The sequence below is a fragment of the Bombus fervidus genome, chromosome 18 (assembly GCF_041682495.2).
Source record: "Bombus fervidus isolate BK054 chromosome 18, iyBomFerv1, whole genome shotgun sequence".
Taxonomy (NCBI): domain Eukaryota; kingdom Metazoa; phylum Arthropoda; class Insecta; order Hymenoptera; family Apidae; genus Bombus; species Bombus fervidus.
Window position 1 is genome coordinate 73,073 of NC_091534.1, and position 8,615 is coordinate 81,687.

Sequence of the window (8,615 nt, forward strand, 5' to 3'; positions counted from 1 at the left end):
ACACACTTCAAACCAATCCAGATAAGTCAGCCCAGGAAAGGAGCACTGCAGGAAATGTGGAACTAGGACCAGCAATAAGGCATATTGCAGTAACGAATCGTACTGCACCAGGTATAGTGCACAAGGATCAACAAATAAGACACGTCACTAGGTCATTGGCGTGCCCTATATACAGAAGAGCGATGAAGGAGGGCAATATTAAACCAAAAAGATAAGGATCTTGCAGATCAATTTAAATCGCTGCAAGTTGGTGCAGGATTTAATATATCAATACGCTTGTAAAGTCAGAGCAGTATTGTTACCATCTCTGAACCAAATAAATAACAGATGTACTGATACAACCATCCATATGGGTTATGTTATTTAATAGTGCATACCCATGTGAAGATACCATAATTCAGGAACACGGTATGGTGGGAATAAGAATAGGAGAATTTTACTGTGTGAGTGGATATTGTTCCCCAATATCGACAAAGATAGCTATTATAAATATGTAATTTTAAAAAATTTAATAAACTAGAAAGTTTAATTAAAAAGATATATAAAAAACAAAGAAAAATAATTATTGCTGCCGATTATAATGCAAAATCGGCAGCGTGGGGCGGAGACAAAACCGACAAAAGAGATAGAACCTTAGCTAGGCTTAGCTAGGGTTAGCTAGGCTTTATAAATCATTAACTTGACAAACATCCCACAAATTTTTAATACTTCAGATCACTTTTATGCATTACATGAATTTTAAAATACGACGATCAACAGACATTGAGATCATTATAAATTTTCGACAGAGGCCTTTAATCCGGACAGGTTTATTAATAAATTTGGCGAAATAAAAAAAAATCTAATAATAAATTTTATAATTGACGGGACGAACGGGACGAACGGGACGAAGTTCCCCAAAATATTATATAAAAAACGTGTGGTCGAATTAAAAAAAAGTCTTCCCATCAAGGGTTAAGAAGAACGAAAACTATTGGTAGAATGAGGATATAGCCTGACTTAGAAAAATAGTAAATAAAAGTAGAGGGGTTGCCTAAAGAACCCGTATTAAACTTAGTCAACAATGTGGAGGTTCTTACTAAGATATGTACGCAGAAGAAAGAAACTGAAAATATTAATTCAAAAAAGCAAAGAGCAAGCATGGAAGGAATTCGTTGCAACCTTAAAATGGGATCCTAAGATGGGATCCTATAGAAGCGTTATAAATAAACTAAGAAACAAGAAACCAATAGATAACTTGAATTCAAATAAAATTAATAGCATTATAGATACACTTTTCACCACAAAAATAAACATAACTGCCAAAGAAGAGAGACGGGATGGCAAATACGAGGAAGTAACAAGCGATGATGTATGTGTCACCGTCCAAATGGAGAAGTTAGCGAATGCCATCAGACAATTAAATTCTACAAAGGCAGCTGGCGTTGATGGGGTTCCTGAAACAATAATTAAATTATTATTTGAGCGCAAAGCTCACAACATACTAAGCATGATTAATACTATATATAAAATAGATAAAATACATAAAAATGGAAAATTACCAGGGTAGTATTGCCAGCAAAATCAGGAAAGGATCGCCTCCTTCCTACTTTCTATTGCCCAATAAGTATCCTACCTGCGATGAGCAAAGTAGGTGAGAATACTTTTAAATCCTCCATTGAGAAATATCAAGAGCAGGATCCATATTACAAAACCAATATGGTTTCCACAGATTCAGGAGCACGGTCGATGCCATCACATAAGTTACCAAATTTGCAGTTTTCTGAAAAAAGAAAAATTTAGTATATATCCTGATGGCTGTCAATATTAAAAATGCTTTGCACACCTTTTGATGGGATACATTAATTAAAGAAACCAGGTAAAGGAAACTTTCAAGAAACAAGAAAGAAGAAAACATTATTATATGATTACCTGAAGGACAAGGAGATTATAATTAAAAGCATAAATAGAGAATTTGAAAGTAATATCCATGCAGGAGTCCCACAAGGTTCCGTAGTAGGACCATTATCATGGAACTTAGTGTACGATGGACTTCTTAATAAATTTGCTACTATAAAAAATTTAAACTATAGCCTTTGCAGACAATTTGGCAATTCTAATAGATTTCAATAAAGAAGAAACCATAGAAAATAAACTAAACATAAACATAAACAAAGTTATAATGTGATGTAATAACGCTAGATTGCAAATTACAAAAGAAAAAAAAAAGAGATTATTCCATTGACTACTATGTGAATATCTAAGATAATAAATGTAAATATTATAAATATGCTAATTACTACAAATAACACTATTAAGTACTTGGGAGTCGCAATTGACAATACCAGAAAGTACGCTATGTACATGGAAACAATATGCGGTAGAGCTGATGTATTAGTCGAAGTGCTGAGAGAACTGGTTGTCAACGTAAATGGCCCCACTAACCTCGTTAGAAAATTGTACTACAATGTCTGGGAATTGGTGGTACTATAAACCTCTCTGAGATTCTAAAAATGACCAAGATCAACCCTAATATGGACATCAACAGCTTATACTGGCAACATGTCAATATACATTAAAGCACAGTTGCAAGGAAAGGTGTATGAGGTGAAAAAAGGCACATATTAAAGACGGTAAGAAACATAACCGATAGGGTGTAAATGTCACTCAAGTAGAAGCTAGAATAATTGGAAGAAACAGCAATAGATGATTGGAGGAAGGAATGGACCCTGTATAGGAAAGATATCTTTATAAAGAATAAAAAACTTCTTGATCATTGTACAATGCAAATGCTTACCAGACGTGGTATCTTTAACACATATAGAATGAGAATAAATAAAGAAAACAATAACCAATGCTAGTATTGCAAAGAGCCAGATGATGTTGAATACGCATTGTTTAAATATCTATGATGGGCCTCCCAACGTACATGAAAATTGAAAACCATGCCGGCGATAGTTTAAATGCCAAGAATATAATTACCTTAGTTACAGCAGACAGTGATATATGGAATCACTTCCAAGTATTTTGTGGTTCCATAATAAAGGCTAGGCAATCCAATGAAACAGGATATGAACTTTCTATAAGGTTTACATATAGACTATAGCCCATAAAAACTATTTTAACCAACAAGTAAGGAAATTAATTATCTGTTATCTACTTTTATCTATTCTGTTCTGTCCATCTATTTAATTAATTATTGTACTTATTTATTTAGTTATCTTTTATATATCGGTTAAAATAATTAATTTAATTAATTAATTTATTTATTTAATTTGAATTATACGAACAATACATTATATTAGCTATTTGTGGATGAACACAGTGAGCTAACAAATATACTCAACTAAATAACATATAAGAATAATAACATAATTTAATAAATAATTCGTTATATACACAATTTAAAATACTACTTTGCTACGTTATTTATTTATCTAGTATTTGTATATACATTTATAACTACTTAATGGATGGAAAAGTAATACAGATTGATATGTTCCATAATTGAACCCATACACAATGGAATGGTAGCACCGTTATGATAAATTGAAAGTTTAGTAAACTAAACACTGTTTATTTCATTCACGCGCGATCAGCGATGACTACTTAGAAATCAAGTAACCACTTAATAGATGTATGAAAGTTTAATTGTAAATATTATATCTAGTTAAAAACTAGATATGGAACTAGCACGTGGTGTTATAGAATGTCACTAGTTATATTGAAAGCATTGAATATGGCATAATATCAACATGACAAGTTTTTAATCAATCATCGCAATATTGTTACCAGTAACTATTTATTTATTAATTATTAATTTGTGGTGCTTTACCTAGCAGCTAACATCTAAACAAATCTCGCTAATTTAGATATATATTTACAGTACTAGAAATTAATCAATTAGTAATTACTCTTTTCCGGGGTGTTTTCATTTATAGGTACTTCCTACAAATGTCATAATTTAGACATGTTACATGTTACCATCAATTTAGATACTTTATTACATTTTATTAGTTATTTTATTTATTTTATTTATTTTAATATTTAATAATAACGAATTCTGACTATATTCATTTTAATGATATAAATTAGTTAGTTAAACTAGAAAACGTTGAATTATTATCTTAGCTATTGTCACGTCGGAGACACAAAAGATCGCGAAATTAACGGATCGCAAGTGATGTCCTCGCGGCGCGGCACAAACGAAATGATTCTTTCACGAATAGGGTGAAGGAAATAGAACTTGATACGCAAAAATGAGATTTATTGCAGAAATCTAACAGAGTGACGGTTACAACAGCGTGGTTTAGAATGTTACAACAGATAGCTTCGAGATGCTACAACAGACTGTTTTAGCGCTGGTTTGGGAAGGTCCCTCTACCGAGGATCTAGTCTCTTTGGAGGGGGTCTCTTTAGTCAATTGTTTCAACAGATGCGGCATGCAGGGTGTTCGGTCTATCTGGTTACTGAGCGGTTTTCTTGAGTGTGTGACACTATCGAACAAAGTGCCGCAAATTTAGACGTATATGACACGTTGATACTAAATTATTCTGGATAATTATTTATTTTGATGACTCATTTTATTACGTAGCATGTTGCTAATAACATAGCTATTTTATTATAGCCATTTGTTTTATTCTTTTATTTTAATTATAACGAGTGACAATAATACTCACATTAATTACATAAATTACACTTTTACTATAATCAAGTATTAATTGCAACGAATAACGATATAGACACTTATACTTAAATATATATAAATACAATATAGATAATTTATATTACATAATATAAAAATTAAGATATAACAAAATAATATATATTAACATTATACGGGATATAAATATAAATATGTATATTAAAATAAACTTATATTATTTAATATAAAAACACATAAGCTGTTGGAATAACCTATATATATACAAGGATAATTAGAGTTACTATAAATTGAATTGTCAAGTTAATAAACCAACTAACAACAGAACGAACAATACATTATATGAATAGCTATTTGTGGATGGGCACAGTGAGCTAACAAATATACTCAACTAAATAACATATAATAATAATAACATAATTTAATAAATAATTAGTTATACACAGAATTTAATGATAATAAATACAATATAACCTAAATAAAAGAATAATAATAGTATATAATGCAATACAGTATTAATTATAACATAGAAATTAAAATATAATAAAATAATATAATTATTGAAATAATGCTTATATATTAATAAACAATTAGTTATACCCTCAATTTAATTACAATAAATACAATACAATCTAATAATAGAGTAGTAATAGTATAATAATACAATACAGTATTAATTACAATACAAAAGTAAAAGAAATATAATAAAAGTCATATATCAATAATGAGTTATTGAAATAATTTTATCTTTGGATAATTACAAAGATTATATAATAAATAATCGGTTATACCCTCAATTTAAATATAATAATACAATCTCATAGTATAATATAGAATATTAATACAGTGAAATATTAATTATAGCATAAAAGTGAAAATATAATAAAATAATATAACAAAATAAGTTAATAAACAATTTTTATCTTTTGTCAAATATATAAACATTATATTACTAACAATTAGTTATATCCTCATTTAAATATAATAAATACAACATAATCTATAATAATATAATAAAAATAATATAATAGTATAATACAGTGTTAATTGTAGCATAAAAACTAAGATGCAACAAAACAATTTATGTAAACTTTAAGTTGAAGAAGAATGTAATACAACCGTAGGAAATAATTTAATATTATTAAATAACAAAACCAGCTATTGAAATATAATTTAAATATAATTTATTGAAATAAAATACCAAAATTAAATGACGTGGTGCATATAGTTGGAGTTCGATGTATTGCTTATGGCTGTTCCGGAGTTGTTCCACGCACCGCATAAAATTAGAAAGAGAAGAGATATTTAGTGGGTAGAGGCGCTACTATCTTGCCGAGCCCCACATAACGCAGTGGTACGGACCACTGGGTGTGCGTAATTTGCATTTCCCCTGTTCGCGCAGAAAAAAAGAGATTCATTCATTTTCAAAACATTTCATTGTTTCATATCGTCATGATTCACATCGTCAGTCCGAACACAAAAGTGCATTTAGATTCCGACAAATTCACACATAACCCAGTAGAAACGCGTTTGAGCACTTATGTTAGGGCTTTCTAGTTCATTCGACATTTTACTAGGGTTTCGTCTGCTATTCTCGGCTCTGCAAACCTAAACAGTAAGATCGGAAACACCGCAGCGCATCCTGAAACCCAAAAAGTACACCTAACTCCGTAGAAATGCGTTCGAAGCAGTTATATTTGTGTTACGTTTGAGTCCCGTTCAAGCTTTCCAGGTGTAGCGAGCCTTTACCGCGGTTATGTTTACATTTTTCGCGTTAGCAGTCTCGTAACACCAATTTTTATCCACGGAGCTAGTGCAGGTTAGGGTTATATTATGCTTAGATTAAAGCGAGACATTTTAAGCGAGACATTTTAAGCGAGAAACTTGACCTTGATAGGTTAGATAAGATATGATAGGTTAGATAGGATATGAATATAAATGGTAAACAGTATGATAAATGATATATTAGAGAACACAAAAGTTGAATTACTTAGAATATGAAACAAATAAAATTGTAGATAATATTGAATGAACCTGTTTTAATAAATATATCCTGTTAAAGTCGACCTACATATAACACGTTATGGGGGGTGTGATGTAGTCGAATGGCTAAATTCATATCAATGTATTATTGGCTAATCAAATACAGAGCACCGTTAGCCGACGTCTAGTAATGGAGGATATAGAATGGATTCTTTAGGACGGAAATTTAAAATTAATGAAAATTAAACTTGGATATGAGACTGTGATTAGAAACCGGTTAAATAACCAAATAAAGGTAAAACGTTTTGGATGATGGTATAATCGCCATTAATACATGGTTGTTATTATATAAAAATTGGCTAAACGTATAAGATGATGGTCCATTAATTGATGCGACAGTTTCAGGAAAGCGTACAGAAAACAATAATAAAGAAAACTATTCACAGCGTGAAAATACCCCTGCGATATCAGAGTGATTATGTACAAACAATAAACAACACCGTTTCTTGTATATGATACTAAAAATTACTTTTTTCTTTAACGAAGAAACTAAATAAATGAGCAATTTATATGAAGAATGGGCGATACGTAGGACAATCTCATCCTATAATCACGAGAGTTAGTCTATTTTATATGTGAATAATGTTATTTTATTTTATACATTATAATCTCTTAGTTACTTGTAATGTATATTTTATACAAATAATACACTTGACATAACTTATTTAAATGACTTAATTACGTTTGTCTTTTACTCTATTACATCTTTGAACTCATAGGGTAGATTAAATGTCTCAACAGATAATAGATAACACTCGACAGCGAAAATACCACCACTCGACACTAACTAGTGTCGGACGACGGCAGCGCAGTGGTTAGCGCCTTCAACTGGGAGGCCTGGAGGGATCGCGGAGGAGTCCCACTCACATTCAGGATGGCGCAAGTACTCACCGGCCACGGCGTGTTCGGGGAGTACCTGCTAAAAATTCAAAGAGAGGTGACGTCCATCTGTCACCACTGCCAAGAGGAAGAAGATACGGCACAACACACACTGGAGCGCTGCCCAGCGTGGGAAGAACCGCGCCGCGTACCACGCCTCACCATCGGCGATCGGTCAACGGGAGTTAGTCGCTGTCCGCAACTACTGCGAGCAAGTAATGCTAGCGAAGGAGCGAGCGGAAAAGAACAGAGAGAAGAGAGGCGACCCCGTCAGAGTGGTTCGCCGAAGAGAACCGATACGACGCTGCGCGACCGCGGTACCGCCACTACCGCCGTCATAGAAAGGCGCGGCGAAGTAGCCTTCAGACTGAGGAGGGTCTGGGCCCCCCCCCCTCAGACTCGCACGACAGCCCAGGGAATGCGGCACTAGGGGGGGAGTGGTCCCCCTCCCTTGCTGCCAACCCCAACCAGGATGCTTCTCACAACAACAAAGGGAGACGACGACGAAGGAGTGTTGCGGTAGCAAATCTAAAGAAAGGAATCGGAACACTCCTGACAAGCGTCCTGAAGACCACCGTGGGGTTTTAGTCGGTAAGAGTCCGACACTACCCGCCGCCCCCCAGAGGGCGGCTAGGCGTCGATGAGGATTTTCCCATGAAACAAAAAAAAAGTGGTTAGCGCCTTAGGTTGCGAACGTTCGGAACCCGGGTTCTCAAATCCCGGCGACCGGAGTCCGCTTTTTCTTCCACGTATCTAAAGTAGAAGAAAATACAGCAGTACCCCAGCAGCGACATCTACACCCGCAGCAGAACCTTTCTCACCCTACACACTAGCAGTAGCGCACTATCGTCACAACTATACAGGCTAGCGCACTAAGAGACTACTACCACATCTCATATATATATTTTCTACATGCTTATAAGTAGTACCCAAATGAGATTTAAAATAAATATCTCATAGTAGCACATAGTATATTATTATGGCGTGATATTGTAGGATGGTATAATTTGCAGTAATTATGATTGGCGACCTGGTTGGGTACTATTTAGGA

The 8,615-nt window shown here is 33.4% G+C and overlaps 1 long non-coding RNA gene across 1 annotated transcript; it reads right to left on the bottom strand.

The window, feature by feature from the left end:
• Positions 1 to 1,232: 1,232 nt before the first annotated feature.
• Positions 1,233 to 2,473, bottom strand: LOC139996436 (uncharacterized). The gene is made up of 2 exons (XR_011802238.1): positions 2,344 to 2,473; positions 1,233 to 1,762 (listed from the first exon to the last, which is right to left on the bottom strand). It is a non-coding gene; the product is annotated as an uncharacterized lncRNA (long non-coding RNA).
• Positions 2,474 to 8,615: the final 6,142 nt, after the last annotated feature.